This window comes from Primulina huaijiensis, chromosome 1, assembly GCF_012295235.1.
Source record: "Primulina huaijiensis isolate GDHJ02 chromosome 1, ASM1229523v2, whole genome shotgun sequence".
NCBI classification, from domain to species: Eukaryota; Viridiplantae; Streptophyta; class Magnoliopsida; order Lamiales; family Gesneriaceae; genus Primulina; species Primulina huaijiensis.
Genome location: NC_133306.1, coordinates 16,851,384 through 16,870,141, shown reverse-complemented (window position 1 = coordinate 16,870,141; position 18,758 = coordinate 16,851,384).

Below are 18,758 nucleotides of genomic sequence, written 5' to 3'. Positions count from 1 at the left end.
ATATGACTTTTCATTTTGCCTCGTGAGGAAACAAGTAACTCGAACCCAAAGCCTATACTGCAGAGAATTAACTCAAAAGCAGATACATGTTTATTATTTAATCATTTGTGGACATTCTTTATTATGAAACGTAATTTTACTTTTTCTTGGTGAGTGGCACCGATGTGAAGGTGAATATTGTTGGGATCAGGGAAATTGATTTAAAGGATGATGAATGGACAATTTCAAAATTAACTCGGTGGGTTAGCAACACAAAGTTGGAGTTTTTTTTCAGTTGGATATCAATAAACCAACAGTCATGTAATGCACGGAAATATATTCAGTGAAACAGTTAAACATTGAAAATGTCCAATTAAAAAACAGCTAAGCTATCAAACTGATATGAAAACAAAAAAAAAAAAGTCTTCGAATTGTTTCTGAATGTTTGAAGATTTGAACTTTTTTCTATTCGGGAAAGGTTCACTAGAAGACTTTGATGATTACATGCAATATGAAAAGATCTAATTCAATAGGACTTATCTCTTGCCCACTGAAACTCCTAGAACACTTCAAATACTTAAAACAAATTATCACTAAGACTCATATTTTCGGTTATGTGCATTTTCGAATCAAAATGCTAAGCACAAATTGATCGCAATCAGATATAAAATTATTGTGTGTGATAAAGAATTGCTATTTTGGGCTCTAAAGAACTTAATAATACTTGATGATTAAGAAAATTGAGGAGAGCTTGAAAGTCCATCCAATTGATATATTTATAGGCTTCGATTCCCACGGTTGGAAATTTGAATTTGATAGTTATTCCCAAATCGAGAGGTCCTCGTTCCATGTCATCATATTTTTTGACAAATCGTACACTGTTGGTAGTGTGTATGGATTTTGAAATTTTAACGGACCCATAAAACTGTAATATGATCTTATCAAATCTATCAGTTTGGCTATGATCCTTAGAGAATGTTTTGGAATTCTCCAGATACTGTTGCTAGAAAACTTGACTGATTCAGTTTGGTAGGATAAGTTGTCCTTGAATCTGTTGTCTTCCATCAACAACACTTGATATTAGTTCGGATTTGGAAACATTAACTCATTAATAATCAGTTTTTCTTATGAATTCAATTGGGTTCGGCTTATAGTAAATCATGAAACTTAAATTATCTAACAAAGACAAACTTTCTTTATTAGCTTCTTTCAAGTCAAAGACAAAGTGAAACTAAGATGTTACAAACCAGATTAAACCGATTCTATATTTTCAAATAATAGAACCAAACCAATTTTATAGGATATTTGATTGAACCAGATTGGACCAAATTGGATTTATCGGATTAGGAGTATAAACCAATCCGAAACCAAAATCAAGTTCAATTGAATTTGAACATAGTTGAGATCAATAATTTTTACTAACAACTATGCATATAAAGAATAGCCGTGAGAACCACGATTTTTGGGCATGTAATTATTTATTTAAATATAGATATTTATAAGAATATATTTTTGAATTATGATATTTTTGTGAAAATAATAAATTCAAAAATATTAATATTACATGGTATTCAAAATTTCCAAGAAATAAACACATGAAATGCAAAATTAAGTATAAATGTATTAATTTTTAAAATTAAGGCTGAGATATCCATCTATTTGTAAGAAAATATTATATACAAGGAATTTTCTCTCAACAAAAAACATCTCGAAATTATGGGAGGAGCCTCTCGTAATTTATGGAACGGGTATCTCGAAATTTATGGAATGAACATCGCAAAATTATATAAGGATTATCAACGAATTATGGTAATATTTTCACATCACTACCTATATATACCACACCTCATTTTAAAATTCACTTTATATTTAGAAAATCCTCTCCCAAATACTGCAGCATTTTCGAAGATTTTGCAAGGCGAAGTTCTATCCATTTTTTGAGTGATACATTCAGGCCAAAATTCTGTCCAAATCCGATCTGCGCCGTTCAGAATACTATATCATATGTTTTGAACATCATGTCCAAAATTCATCCAAATCCAACGGTTAGTTTTCTGTATATGATCTTCTCAAATAAACTGCTTAAATTTTTGGCGAGAATAGCATACCTAAGGTTTTTTTTGTCCATAAATAGATCCAAACAACTATAGACCAGATATCCACCGTTCATAATTTAGTTGACGTAAGTTTGAACGTAGTATGAAAGTTTGGGCCCGCTCAACTGTGTAATAAGTCGCAAATAATTCTGCAAGACGACTGATTTTTCAGTTGAAGTGCTGTTGCGTTTTGGAAGTGCCGTTTGCGTGATTCTTTTGCTATATTCGAACTCTTCAAGCAATACTAAGGTAAGTGAACTTGTTTTAAAAATATAATTTCGGTTATGAATTGTTCCATTTTTCGAAAGTTACGGTCGAGTGCAATTCTTCTTTTACCCCTTCTTGGTACGATTATCGTATATTTTATTTTTTAGTACTGTGAGGATTCAACTAGATATGGGTGAGAATCCCAATATGAGATATGTTTATGGTCCTTACACGGTGGGATTGTAACCATTATACTGCCTCACCCTCTTAGAAGAGTAAAAATTAAGAACTGATATCAGTAAACCATGAAAAATAAAGGAATCTCAGTTCCTAGGCCAAGTTATGATTACGTTTATGCTTATGATATGTTATACAAAATATGTTACGCATGATATGTTGCTTCTCGAAGATCATGTGTATTTGTTATGTATGCGTTCGAATGGCCACCACTTATCGAGTGATGACCATATCACTCACCATTTACTCTAATCTCCCTAAATAAGTCAGAAAAGAAAATCAAAGAACAAAAACAAGACAAGTTTTTGCGCTGATAATAAGATAGATCAAAAATTTATTTTAATTTTCGCTTGTTTAAGTTTTTAACTCAAAATAGTAACAAATTGAGTACAAAAGCCAAAGTTCAAATTGCATGACGTTGAATTCGATATTCATTTATCTATCAAAATTCAAATCTATTCTATGTTAAAAAAATCACCATCACAAATCTATACAAATTTTAATTCATAATAAATTTTATCAGCCAGATACCATCATTTGAGTTTACAAAACAATGTTATTATACCACTTAATGTCATGCATAGAGCCTGGTATGGAGACATATATAGTGTTCCTGAGTTTAAAATATAACTCGGAAACATAAAGTACTCTACTTGTAAGAATATGGAAACCATAAATTTCTTCAAATTATTGAAAATCTACAAAAATAATAAAAATTCATTTAATCTCTGATATGGGGAAGCTTACATCATAGTTGACAATTATTATACGTCAAAGATCCTTAATTTTAATGCTTAGTTAAGTGACAAAAGTACTAATTGCCACGCATTAAATTACTACAAATGGATAAGAGATGTAGAATAATCGTCCTCAGTAGTCAATATTGTGGTGCGGATATATATGGAAGAACTATATCGTCTATAATTTAATCAAAAATTCAAATTCAAAGAATTATTATAATACACCATAAATTTAAAAACATATAACAAAATCATCCAACATAAATTACCATTCTAGTTCGTTATCAAATTTTTTTAAATATCTTTAAAAATTTTATTTTATATAATCTCCAAATATTACGGAAAAACATACACTTTAATATAGGTTTGCATTTTACTAGTACGATAAATGTTTGGACTGCATGATAAAAATGCAGATTTTTAATCTATCTTTTATTGTAAGGTTCAAAATTAAGACGACGTAATCCAACTGCATGCAAATCTAAGAAATATGAAAAATAGTTAATTAATTGATTTTAATTGCTAAATTGATTATGTTGATATGTTTATGTGATTTTTAAGTAGTTTTCTACTCGAATGCATTAAAATGTAATTTTTAAAGGTTATTCGAGTTGCGATCGAGTAACAGAGACCGAGGACTGAAAAATGAAAAATAATTTTATTAAATAATTGTTTTTAATTATTTAAAATAAGGGTGATGTTTTTTCTTAGTTTTGAAAATAAGGAGTTTCGAGGTGATTTTATACGACGAGACGTAATTTTTATCCGTATTCGATTTTCAACAAAAATACGAACTTTTTGATAACTTGGCTAATAATTTCACGAACTTTTCTAAACGAAATAATTTTTAAAAGCACTAAAAGGCTTATTGGGTCTAACTAACCTTGTAATGAGCCTAGGCTATTACTAGTGTTTTAATTAAATATATAAGTCCATAACCCACCCCATAAGTTATATCATCACACGCCCCTCACCCCAACAATGAACAAGGGCTCCTTTTCCCCTCCAAATCACACGGCACACACAAAGTTTTGCAAGAAAAGCTTTGAAATTTTAAGGGTTTTCAACCAAGGTTTTCTCGTCGTCGTTCTTCGCAATCGTCAACGTTCGTGCGTTAAGTACGCAAAGACACGCCATATTTCTTCTTTTTTCTCATCTACCACACCCTAATATGTATTACATATGAATTTGCATGAGAAACAAGATACACTTTTATTTATTTTTGTTTTTGTGCAAAGCATGAATTTTTGAAGCATGTTTTTTATCCAAAAATTGATGTTTATGTTCATGAAGGGGCTGCCATGATTAGGGAAGGTTTAAGGGTTGTTTTTACACGAGTTTAAGGGTCCTAAGTCACACAAATTATGTTGCACACGTGAACGCACAAGCTAGAACCAACCTTCATGCTTTTATGACTTAGAGCTCGGTTTCAAGGGAAAACCGTGCATGGCTTGGCTTTGGCTCGACCAAGGCTGGGTTGGGACGCGGTTGAATCAAGGGAGGAGTCCTAGCCACGCTAGGACTCGAGTTAGAGGGCTAGGGAAGAGTCCAAGCGCACAAGGACTCTTCCTCAAGTCACCCGAGAGGAGCAGCAGCGCGGGAGGGATCGTGTCTGGGCCAGGGGTCCGGGATAGGTCGGCTAAGGTCCTCAGAGGGTTCACGAGGGGCCGGGCTTTGTTTTGGCTCGAGGGCGTGGGTTCTGGTTGGGGCGTGAAGAATCCTTGGCTGCTAGGATTCTCGGCCACGCTAGGTTGTGCAGGAAGTTTGGGCGTTGGTTAGGGTCGAGTCCATAGAGGGTCTGGTTCGAAGATGGCTCAGGGTGGTTCGGGTGTGACTCGGTGAAAACGTAAGTTGGCTCAAGGGTTTTAGTTGTGGTTCGAACTAGGGTTTTTTTATGGGCTAGAGTTTGAAACATGGTTCAACGTGGGACGAATCATGGTTCACGAGGGCTAATCAAATATAAAAAGTCTAAGTTTTGAATTTAAGAATTTTATATTAAAGTTTTGATTAATTCTGGAATTAAACGCTCTTTGAATTAATAATTGAAGAATAATTCAAAAGCCTAGAATCTAAGCTAAATAAAATTATGGAAATTTTAATTTAAACTTAAATAATTATTTGGGATGTTCTAGAGTCAAGGAAATTAAGAAAAAGTCAAAATCGAGAAATTTTACGTCTAGGAGTAAAACGGTAATTTTACACCTAGAAAATAATAAACGTCATGGCAGTGCTCTGAATGCTGTTTTATATATTAATATTATTATTTTAAATGTTTATGAAATTTTGTGATGAAACGTTAACGTTAAAAGATATGTTGCATGCTTGGTTTAAAAGAAAAAACGATATTTATATCCATGGATTTTATAAAGTGATGGATATATGAAATGTTGAAGGATGTGAAATAATTGTGAATAATACGAATACGATGATATGTTAATACGTAAGGCCAAGGATCAGTGGACGGGTGAGAGTGTCGATGATGTCCCCGTCGTCTGATACTGTTGTTACATGTAGATGGATCCATCGCCCCCAATACGAATACGAAAGTTACAATTAACGGTCTAAATTCAACGAAAAAAGTATACGTATATTTATATTATGAATATGAATATGTTGAAAATGATATGAATATGAATATGTTTATGTTGATATGGAAAATGTTTATGTTGATGCATGATTATGAAAATGTTATTTTACGTAAAAGTATTTTCAGTGTTGCATGTGATCTGTATACGTATTATTTGTTCTAAAAAATATGGTGTGTTGAGTCTTTAGACTCATTAGGTGTGATCGATACAGGTGAATATGATAATAATGTTGAAGGAGGTTGATGGGATCAATTAGGAGGATAATCGTTGAGTTACAATAGTTCGGTTCTTGAAATATTGAACACCGATGAATTAAATCAAGTTTGGTTTTCAAACCAAGTGAAAGACACTCGAAATAATCCTTCGTAGAAACCGATTAAATATTTTGTAAAGCATTTAAAACATATGCAAGTTGAATGAGTAAAAATATTTTAGTTGAAGCATTTTATCAAGCTCTTTGTATGCAATATTTTGGTATTTGAAAAACACATAAAATTCTTCAACAATGCATCTTCAAAACAGTGGAAATAATAAGTAATGCAATAAATAAATAGACACGAATTTGTTTATGGATGTTCGGAGAGTTCAAATGTTCCTACGTCACCCCTTCTTCCCCTTGGGAAGAATCTACTAGAAGACTTTGATTTATACAACTCTTTATACAAACCCACTTCCTCCGGAAGGACAACACCCAACTAGAACTCCTAGCACTCAAGATTGTAGGCAGCACCTCACAATCAGCATATTGTTTAATGTCTCATATGCAAAGACTACAAACACAATGTTTTACGTATTTGTGTAAACACTCACTCAACTAATCTTTGAAGTTCAACTCTCTTGTATACGTGTGAGTGATTGTGTGTAAGGAATTTATCAGCTACAATGTACATCTCAAATGTATCCTCACACAAGGGCTTGTGCTCTCAACTAGCTGATTTCTTCATGCTAAATGCCCATGCTTTGAATCCTCTTCAAAAGCTCTTGTTTGATCTTCAAGATGTTGTATTTATAAGCCCCAACAATGATATATACGTTAGATACAAAAATATGTGTCACGCCCCGAGTCCGAAGCATCGGTGACATCCGGCATTGTTTAACAATTACATTGAAAACAATAAAGCCTCGTATCAAATCAAACCAGTCTTTTTCATAAATAGAATATTGTCTTACAATGACAAAAGAATAAACTTTTACACCAGAGTTTGCATAAACTAGAAAAGAGTACTATTTCTTGATTTCTCGAATTCTGATCACCATCCCAACGCTTCTTGCTCCTCCTCGTTCACTTGTTCTTCATTTTTATCTGAAATTTGTAAGGGGTGAGTGTTTTGGGAAAACACTCAGCAAGTGGGGGGTCGATCGATTCCAAAGATACATATAGAACTTAATTCTTTAAAATTTTTCTTTAACATACTTTCAAAACATAATATTCTTAATTTGACAAGACGGAAACGAATCGAATGAAAGACAGAACTTATCAAACAAAACAGAAACAATTCAGATCATTTCAGAACAGACAAAACACTGTTACTCATCTCATTTCCATAGTCGAATTGACCCCAATATGTTAGTCCTCTAAGGGGTGAGGCCAGAACTCGGTTTTATATCCATCGGTGGGGGCCAGACATAAATGGTTTTATACCCACCATTGGGGGCCAGACAGAATCACAATTTTCGTCCCATTTAAAATTCGAATTGTAACAGCGTACGCAGAATTCAGAAACAACAGACAGACTTATCAGATTTCTCAGAGTTCAAAATTTCAGATTTTTTTAGACAGACACAGCGGAATCAAAGGAATTCGAAACATAGAAGAAACACATAATCGATCGTAATTTCAAACAAAACAGATAGCCATTTTCGAAAATAAGGACACACATATATGCATGTCACATTATTTATATCAACATTTAAAAATACAACAAAATATGTAACAAAAGCCCACTTACTTGTATTTTGGGAATAGGTTCAAAGTTTGTGACCTTTTGACACCTTGTTTCTCGAAAATTCTGCAGCACCTCGACGTATTCTTTTCAATCACTGTCTTCACTTCAGCAGCGCTTCGACGTAGAATTCTAGCACTCGAACCGTACGAATTCCTCCTTATTCTTCCTTGAGTATCTGCCGAGAGTTTTTTTTTTAGGGAGAGGAGGACCGAAATTTTTGTGTTGCTTTGTGGGATGATTTTTCATTCACTTGTGTTGGTATTTAAAGAAAAAAAAGGTCCTTCCACCTAGCCTTGGCCGATTTCTTGGCTTCCAAGAATGAAGTTATTATGTTCATTATGGTGGTCAAAGGATATCCAAGCATCAAGAGTCATTCTTTGCATATTAAAGATGTCCTAGCCCTTATAGCTCCTCCCGCAGCTCCTTCATGGGTTAACGCAAAGGTTATTTCCTGCACATTTAATTTGTATTAACTTTTGGCTCAACTTATAGCTCCCTTTTTTGTCTTGTTAAGACAAGCTTGGTTGAGCTGCTTTGAGCTGACAGCTCGAGTCCTTGAGCTGGGGTTTTACTCCTACCGGGACAATACTTTGATGGATGCGATTACTTGTAGCTTGGCCTCCCGTTGAGTTAATCTCTGAGCTTTGAAGCTATTTCTTCGAGTTAAGTTAGCTGAAATCTAAGTTAATATTCAAGTTATCTAGTTGGAACGAAAATTTTAGAGCTTAGTTTGAGTTAAACTTCAAGTTCGTATTACTTACTTGATTCGACTTGGATCGTAAAATCTCGGGTTCTCACATCCCTCCCTCCATATTGAAAGTTTCGTTCTCGAAACTTGTATTAGTTTGATCTTTTGAATAGATGAGGGTATTGTGATCGCATTTTCTCCTCGAGTTCCCAAGTTGCCTCCCTTTCAGTGTGATTTGACCGCTGTACCTTGACATAAGGTATTGTCCGGTTTCTCAATACTTGGTCTTTTGAGTCCACTATTCGGGTAGGGACTTCTTCATATTTAAGTTCTTCATTGAGTTTTCCTTCAATCATCAGTGGTGTAACCTTTAGTACATGATTCGGATCTGGAACATATTTCCTCAGCTGTGAGATGTGGAAAACATTGTGAATCCTGCACATATCAGGCGACAAAGCAAGACGGTAGGCTAAGGTTCCCACCTTTTCCAATATTTCGAACGGTCCCACATATCTCGGGTTTAACTTTCCGGATTTACTGAACCGAACTACTCCTTTCATGGGAGAGACCTTGACATAAGCCTTTTCACCGATCTCCAATTCCAACGGTCTTCTCTTCAATTCTGCCCAGCTCTTTTGTCTATCTTGGGCTGTCTTGAGTCTTTCCTTGATTATGGCTACTTTGTCAACGGTTATTTGAATGAGCTCTAGTTCAGTAACAGCCTTTTCTCCGACTTCATCCTAGTATAGAGGCGACCTACACTTTCGGCCATACAGAGCCTCATACGGAGCCATCTCAATGCTACTGTGGTAGCTGTTATTATAAGCAAACTCTATCAACGGTAACTGCTCACTCCAATTTCCATGAAAATCCAGAGCACACGCTCTCAACATGTCCTCGAGGATTTGAATTGTCCTCTCGGTTTGGCCATCAGTCTGAGGATGATAGGCTGTGCTGAGAGTGACTTTGGTTCCCATCGCCTTTTGAAAACTTTTCCAGAATCTTGATACAAATCTTGGATCTCTGTCAGACAGTATACTTCTCGGGACTCCATGTAGTCTCACTATATTGTTCATATACAAGGTAGCGAGTTTATCCAGGTTGTAAGTCATCCATACCGGTAAGAAATGTGCAGACTTCGTCAATCTGTCAACGATTACCCAAATTCCATCATGACCTTGTCTTGATTTTGGTAGTCCGACTATAAAGTCCATGGAGATGTTATCCCACTTCCATGTTGGTATTTCCAATGGCTGTAAAAGTCCTCCAGGCCTTTGATGTTCTGCCTTGACTTGTTGACAGGTTAGGCATTTGGAAACAAAGACGGCTACGTCTTTCTTCATTCCATTCCACCAGTAGTTGTTCTTCAGGTCTTTGTACATTTTGGTGCTTCCTAGATGTACTGAAAATCTCGATTTATGTGCCTCAGTCATTACTTCTTCTCGAATTCCATCAACATCGGGCACATACAACCGTCCTTCCATCCAAAGGATACCATTCTCATCAATTTGAAATTCTGGAAGTTTTTCTTCTTGGATCTGTTCCTTAATTTTAAAGATGGAGATGTCTTGGCTCTGCTTCAATTTGATGGTTTTCCGGAGTCCTGATTGTGCTGATAGTGAAGATAAGCTTACTTTTCCAAAGTTTCTTCGGCTTAAAGCATCTGCCACCTTATTCGCCTTACCCGGATGATAATTGATTACCAAATCATAATCTTTTAGAAGTTCCATCCACCTTCTTTGCCTCATATTTAATTCTTTTTGGGTGAAAATGTACTTGAGGCTCTGGTGGTCAGTAAAAACTTCACATTTTACTCCATAAAAGTAGTGCCTCCAGATTTTAAGCGCAAATACCACTGCGGCTAACTCCAAGTCATGAGTGGGGTAATTCTGCTCATATGATTTTAGTTGCCGTGAGGCATAAGCAATTACCTGACCCTCTTGCATAAGTACACACCCTCATCCTCTTTTTGAAGCGTCACTATATACTGTGATGTCCTTGCCATCTTCAGGGAGGATTAATACTGGTTTAGTTGCGAGTTTTGTTTTTAGGGTTTCAAAACTCTTCTCACATGCTTCATTCCAAATGAACTTTGAGTTCTTCTGAGTAAGTTTAGTAAGAGGAATGGCAATTGATGAAAATTTTTCCACGAACTTCCTATAATAGCCAGCTAAACCAAGAAAACTCCTTACTTCAGTTACTGTCTTCGGTTGTGGCCAATCCTTGACTGCCTCTACTTTCTTTGGGTCTACTGACACCCCAAATTCAGAAATTATATGTCCTAGGAATGCCACACTCTTTAACATAAATTCACACTTTTTGAATTTGGCATATAGTTCTTTCTCTCGCAATGTCTGTAACGTGAGACGTAAATGTTCTCGGTGTTCTTCCACACTTGGTGAGTATACCAAGATATCATCTATAAAAACAACCACAAACCTGTCGAGGTACGGTTTGAACACTCGATTCATCATGTCCATGAATGCTGCAAGAGCATTTGTTAAACCAAAAGGCATTACTGTAAATTCGTAATGTCCATATCTTGTCCTAAAAGCAGTTTTAAGGATATCCTCAGTTTTTACTTTCAGTTGATGATAACCAGATCTTAGATCGAGTTTTGAGAAAACTTTGGCTCCCTTTAGCTGATCAAAAAGATCGTCTATTCTGGGGAGTGGGTACTTATTCTTTATGGTGATCTTGTTTAACTCCCGGTAGTCAATACATAGCCTCATACTCCCGTCTTTTTTCTTTACGAACAGCACTGGGGCTCCCCACGGGGATGCACTGGGGCGAATCTGTTTGTTGTCTAGTAATTCCTGAAGCTGTTCTTTTAACTCCTTCAATTCTGCTGGAGCCTTTCGGTATGGTGCCTTTGATATGGGTGCAGCATCAGGGACCAAGTTGATTTAAAATTCTATTTCCCTATCGGGTATCTCACCCGGTAGTTCTTCGGGAAAAACGTCTGGAAATTCTTGAACAATTGGAATATCTTCCAACTTTGGGGTTTCTTCTTCTTTAATCTCATTGATAATTGCCAGATAAATTTCCTCTCCTCCTCTAATGGCCTTCCAGGCTTGTGAGGCAGATAGCAGAGATTTTCTTTCTTTGGATTTTTCGTGATATACGACTTCCTCTTTAGTTGGAGTTTGAAGTCTAACTTCTTTCTTTTGACAGTCTACTATGGCATGGTTTTTAGCTAACCAGTCCATTCCAAGGATGATGTCAAACTCAACCATATTGAGTTGAATCAATTCTACTTCAAAAGTTTGTTCGCTGATACAAATTTTACAGTTTCGATACACTTTGTGTGTCTCAATTATTTTACTCGCCGGTGTTGCCACTCTTAATGGTTCATTAAGAGTATCATGTTCAAGTTTAAACTTTTTAGCAAATCTTCTAGACACAAACGAGTGCGTAGCACCACAATCAAACAAGGTATATGTAGGCATTTCATTGAGTAAGATAGTACCTGCTACCACTTCATTGGTGTTATCAGCTTTCTCTTGGGTGATTGCATATACCCGTGCATTGGTTTTGTTTTCATTTTGCTTGCTGGGCCCCATTCCTTTGTCCTTGTTGTCTGGACAATCTTTAATTCTATGACCCACCTTTTCGCATTTAAAACAAGCGCCTGTCTTCCGATAACATTCTCCAACATGCTTCTGTCGACATGTATCGCACCACTTTCCTTCGGTGTTGCTAGTACTGTTAAAATTTCCTCTTGGGGGTCCGCTGGAATGATTTGGCTTCTTAAATTTGGGATCATTTTGGGTAGTTTCGTTGACTAACGGTCTCTTATTTCTGTTTTCATCTTCACGGCGTTTAATATCTGTTTCCGCGCTCATTGCCGCGCCCATCAAATCAGCAAAGTGGTTTGGTTTGAATACTGCCAAAGCCGATTGAATCCGGCTGCTCAGTCCATTCTTAAAACGATGCATCTTCAAGGTTTCATCAGACATAATTGTTGGGACGTAGGTTCTCAAGTCATTAAATTTTGAGGTATATTCCATTACTGTCATATCCGGTGTCTGTCTGAAATTTTCAAACTCATTCAGCTTCTGCAGACGAAACTCGGCTGGATAGTATTGTTTCAAAAATTCTCTTCTGAAAACCTGCCATGTGATTTCTTCCATTTCTGCTAGAGATGGTGACACAGTTTCCCACCATTTCCTAGCTCGGTCTTCCAAAAACGGTGTCACAACTTCCACTCTCAGTTCTTCAGGTATTTCCAGTAAATGCAGTTGTGTTTCGATATTCTTCAGCCATTTGTGGCTGACTTCCGGGTCTGGGTTCCCATCGAAGGTTGGAACTCGATTTTTTCTCAGAGATTCATAATGGTATTTAATTCCATGAGGTTGTGGTGCTTGGGGTGGTTGGATCGCGTTAGCCAATGGGTTCACGAATCCTTGCAATGTCGCGGCCACGATAGTAGCTATCGCCATCATGTCTTCTTGACTGAGATTCACTCTCGGTGGTGGTGGTGGATTTTCATTTTGGTTGGCGCCACGAGGGTTACGGCTGTTTCGGGGTGGTCTGCCTGTCATTTCCTATAAACATATATTTTATTAATTTATTTTCCATAATGTAAAATTAAAATAATTTCATTAAATCTTGAAATTCATACAATGAAAAGTTTCAAAGCAAGTGATTAATCAAATAATTCTGGACACAATCGATGCCTAATCTAGAGCTCTCTCTCTACTCGTCTATGACTTCACCATCTCCTACTGCCTCATTAATCTCCTCTTCTACAATAGGATTTTCTTCTTGGTTAGCTTCAAGTTCTTCCAAGAGTTCCTCCATATTGATCATGTTATTTTGTAGCGGATCAATATGATTTTGTAACTGTGTGTTGTGTGGTCAAGGTTGTTTACTTGCTCCTGAAGCTCATGTATTGTTGATTGGCTTACTTTCTCATCAATTTCTTGTTCTTCAAGACGGCGTTGTGTTTTGAGAAGGCTATCATCCCGGATTTGGAGTGTAAGAATCCTATCCTGAGCTTTGTTTAACTCTTGCTTGGTGATCTCGTGTCGACGTTCCGACTCCAGATGATAGGTAGCATAACGTCTAACGTCCTCGCGAAGATCCTCCATCATGCATACGTTATTCCCATCCAGCTGGTAGTTGTCTCTCTCAAGTTTTTCATTTTTTTCTTTCATTGTTTTAATTTCTGTCTCCTTTTCTTGAAGTTGTTTTTAGAGTTCATTTATAATGCTTTGTAGATCCATGTTTGTTTTCCTATAAAGATAAAAACACAATTTTATTGATAGTATACTCATCCAATTTTTAAATATGCAATAAGATAATAGAAAGTTTCATTTAAAATAATCTGATACACATAATATTTTTTTAATCGCAATTTTATTACAATCCAGATACTTTTATTATAATATTGATACTAATCTAATCTATCATCTCTCCTTCGTCGCTGTCGTCATCGGCCACCTCCATCGGTGCTTCTTCCTCTTCCTCCATGTTCTCTATTACCAGGTGCAAATAGTTGTTCTGATCTTGGAGTCTGTCCATAGTGTCGTGGAGCTTTGAGATGTACCGCTCTTGCTTGGCGCTGAAATCTTCCCGATGCTGACTAGCCTGAGTAGCGCGCTCTCTCTCGGTCTCAACTCTTTCTAGCAGATCCTTGTTTAGTGAAGCTAAGCGCGCAATGCGAGCCGAATCAGTCGGTATCTGTAGAAGTTGGCTCTCAGCCAGGTCCAAGTGATGAGTCAATCGCTGTACGTCAGTCTCTAGTATGTGCCTGATCTTACTAAGTTTCTTCTTTTCAAGTTTCTCCTTAGCCAGTTGCGCCTTCAAAGTTGCTATCTCCCTAGCTTGATTATCGATGGTAATCTGACGCATACGAAGGGCAGCCTGTGCGCGCGTACGTGGAGCAGCCATTTTCTAGGATAAAGATTGAGGTAAAGCATCAGAATTGTATAAAGGATAGAAAGGCACAAATAATAGAAACAAAGTTGTCGTGGAAAATTTTTCGGTACTAAGGATTTGCGGAACGATTGAAAGGAAAGATTTTTGAAGTGTTCTAAAGTTAGGGAACAATTGGAAGTTGGACTCAGATTGAGATACACTAGGCTTTTGCCAAAGTTTGACTTTTTCAAATGTTGTCTGTCAAAACCTAGCGGAATTATGAACCTGATGGCTCTGATACCGCTTAAATGTCACGCCCCGAGTCCGAGCATCGGTGACATCCGGCATTGTTTAACAATTACATTAAAAACAATAAAGCCTCGTATCAAATCAAACCAGTCATTTTCATAAATAGAATATTGTCTTACAATGACAAAAGAATAAAATTTTACATTAGAGTTCGCAGAAACTAGAAAAGAGTACAATTTCTTGATTTCTCGAATTATGATCATCATCCCCAAAATGCTTCTTGCTCCTCTTCGTTCACTTGTTCTTCATTTTTATCTGAAATTTGTAAGGGGTGAGTGTTTTGGGAAAACACTCAGCAAGTGGGGGGTCGATCGATTCCAAAGATACATATAGAACTTAATTCTTTAAAATTTTTCTTTAACATACTTTCAAAACTTAATATTCTTAATTTGACAAGAAGGAAACGAATCGAATGAAAGACAGAAATTATCAAACAAAACAGAAACAATTCAGATCATTTCAGAACAGACAAAACACTGTTACTCATCTCATTTCCATCGTCGAATTGTCCCCAATATGTTAGTCCTCTAAGGGGTGAGGCCAGAACTCGGTTTTATACCCACCGGTGTGGGCCAGATAGAAATGGTTTTATACCCACCATTGGGGGCCAGACAGAATCACAATTCTCGTCCCATTTCAAATTCAAATTGTAACAGCGTACGCAAAATTCAGAAACAACAGACGGACTTATCAGATTTCTCAGAGTTCAAAATTTCAGACTTTTTTAGACAGACACAGCGCAATCAAAGGAATTCGAAACATAGAAGAAACACATAAGCGATCGTAATTTTAAACAAAACAGATAGCCATTTTCGAAAATAAGGACACACATATATGTATGTCACATTATTTATATCAACGTTTAAAAATACAACAAAATATGTAACAAAAGCCCATTTACTTGTATTTTGGGAATAGGTTCGAAGTTTGTGACCTTTTGACACCTTGTTTCTCGAAAATTCTGCAGCACCTCGACGTATTCTTTTCAATCACTGTCTTCACTTCAGCAGCACTTCGACATAGAATTCTAGCACTCGAACCGTACGAATTTCTCCTTCTTCTTCCTTGAGTATCGGCCGAGAGTTTTTTTTTAGAGAGAGGAGGACCGAAATTTTTGTGTTGCTTTGTGGGATGATTTTTCATTCACTTGAGTTGGTATTTATAGAAAAAAAAAGGTCCTTCCACCTAGCCTTGGCCGATTTCTTGGCTTCCAAGAATGAAGTTATTATGTTCATTATGGTGGTCAAAGGATATCCAAGCATCAAGAGTCATTCTTTGCATATTAAAGATGTCCTAGCCCTTATAGCTCCTCCCGCAGCTCCTTCATGGGTTAACGCAAAGGTTATTTCCTGCACATTTAATTTGTATTAACTTTTGGCTCAACTTATAGCTCCCTTTTTTGTCTTGTTAAGACAAGCTTGGTTGAGCTGCTTTGAGCTGACAGCTCGAGTCCTTGAGCTGGGGTTTTACTCCTACCGGGACAATACTTTGATGGATGCGATTACTTGTAGCTTGGCCTCCCGTTGAGTTAATCTCCGAGTTTTGAAGCTATTTCTTCAAGTTAAGTTAGCTGAAATCTAAGTTAATATTCAAGCTATCTAGTTGGAATGAAAATTTTAGAGCTTAGTTTGAGTTTAACTTCAAGTTCGTATTACTTCTTTGATTCGCCTTGGATCGTAAAATCTCGGGTTCTCACAATATGACTGTTTGGAAAGTTTCTGTACTGAGTCTGAAATTGCAACGGTCAAATTCGTCTTGTTGGACTTTTTCCCGACTGGTCAACTCTGGTCAACTCAACTGGTCATTTAGTTCGACTGGTCGTTCAGTTCAGCTGGTCAGCAAATGGTTCAGTTCAGTTCAATTCAGCTGGTCGGCAGCTGGTTCAGTTCAGTTCAGTTCATTTGGTCAGTAACTGGTTCAGTTCAGTAGGTCAGCAAGTGGTTCAGTTCAGGTCAGCTGGTGTGCTGAAATTAGCCTAGCTGATTTCAGTTTGTGCAAAACCAGTAGCTTCATCGCCATTTATCAGCATCTTAAACTTCGATTCAGACTTTGACTTAAGAAGATGATTTGTAGATCATCGTCTTATTATTTTAACGCATGCTGAATCGCTTCATTTCCATAACCGAGCTGAGAGATAAGTCCAAAATACCGCAACTGCTCATACCAAACTGATTGTTGTTTTCGTGCAATCAGTTCGGTAGTTCAGCGATCAGTTAGACCTTGATAACATTTGACTTTGCTCAACTGATGTTAAATACGACTTGTTTCAAATTGAGTTTTCTGATCATTCATGTTGGCGGATTGTCATTTGAACCTCTAGCTAAGAGATGTCATCAAAATACCAAAGCTTGCCAGAAATTCAGTTTGTGTTGAATTCAGTTTCAGCTTGATTCTTGTTTTAATAACTTCACACTTGAGTAAATATGTTAGAAACACAATAGCAAGTTTTGTTAACATCAAAATCAAGATTGTGAACATTAAATGTTCCAACAATCTCCCCCTTTTTGATGACCATAAAACTTGGATAAACAATCGATCAACTAACATATTTCTCCCCCTTTTGGTGTGAATCAAAAAGTCATATTTTTAAAACATTTTAAGCACTAAATTTTCTCCCCCTCAATATTTAAAAATAATCTCTCCATTAAAATTATAATGAGTTCTCCCCCTATATTTTTGAAGGTTTGAAATTTATAAAACTAGAGGAGTGACTAACCAATTTTTCCATGGCTCATTTTCTGCTACAGCAAATATGCTCTGCCTTCAACGAATAAACTGCTTTTTCTTGAGCATAAATAGGCTGCAAATTTTATACGTCTGTAAACCTCTATGAGTCTAGTTTGCAACACAAAAAGCGGTTCGTCATTTGGACATCGAGCAAGGAGATATGTCATTTTTCCCACGGTCGATGCAAGCTGCACGAAAATTTAGTTTTGAATATATATGTTTAAAAAATCTTAAATTTTCGAATTTTAAATATCAAAATCAGTTTCAATGTTCTTTGAAGAACAACCCGTTCTGATACCAATTGATGAGATCGATTAGGAGGATAATCGTTGAGCTACAATAGCTCGGTTCTTGAAATATTGAACAACGATGAATTAAATCGAGTTTGGTTTTCAAACCAAGCGGAAGAAACTCGAAATAATCCTTTGTAGAAACCGATTAAATATTCTGTAAAGCATTTAAAATATATACAAGTTGAATGAGTAAAAATATTTTAGTTGAAGCATTTTATCAAACGATTTGTATGCAATATTTTGGTATTTGAAGAACACGTAAAATGCTTCAACAATGCATCTTCAAAATAGTGGAAATAATAAGTAAATGCAATAAATAAACAGACACGAATTTGTTTATGGATGTTCGGAGACTTCAAATGCTCCTACGTCATCCCTTCTTCCCCTTGGGAAGGATCCACAAGAAGACTTTGATTTATACAACTCTTTGTACAAACCCACTCCAGAAGGGTAGCACCCAACTAGAACTCCTAGCACTCAAGATTTTAGGCAGCACCTCACAATCAACATATTGTTTAACGCCTCATATGCAAAGACTACAAACACAATGTTTTACGTCATTCTATAAAGACTCACTCAACTAATCTTTGAAGTTCAACTCTCTTGTATATGTGCGAGTGATTGTGTGTGAAGAATTTTTTAGTTACAGTGTACATCTCAAATATATCCGCACACAAGGGCTTGTGCTCTCAACTAGCTGATTTCTTCATGCTAACTGCCCATGCTTTGAAATCTCTTCAAAAGCTCTTGTTTGATCTTCAAGATGTTGTATTTATAAGTACCCAACAATGATATATATGTTAGATTCAATAATATGACTGTTTGGAAAGTTTCTGTACTGTTTCTGAAATTTCAACAGTCAAATTCGCCTTGCTGGACATTTTCCCTACTGGTCAACTCTGAGCAACTCAACTGGTCATTCAGTTCATCTGGTCGTTCAGTTCAGCTGGTTAGCAACTGGTTCGGTTCAGTTCAATTCAGCTGGTCAGCAGCTGGTTCAGTTCAGTTCAGTTGGTCAGCAACTGGTTCAGTTCAGTTCAGCTGGTGTGCTGAAATCAGCTAGCTGATTTCAGTTTGTGCAGAACC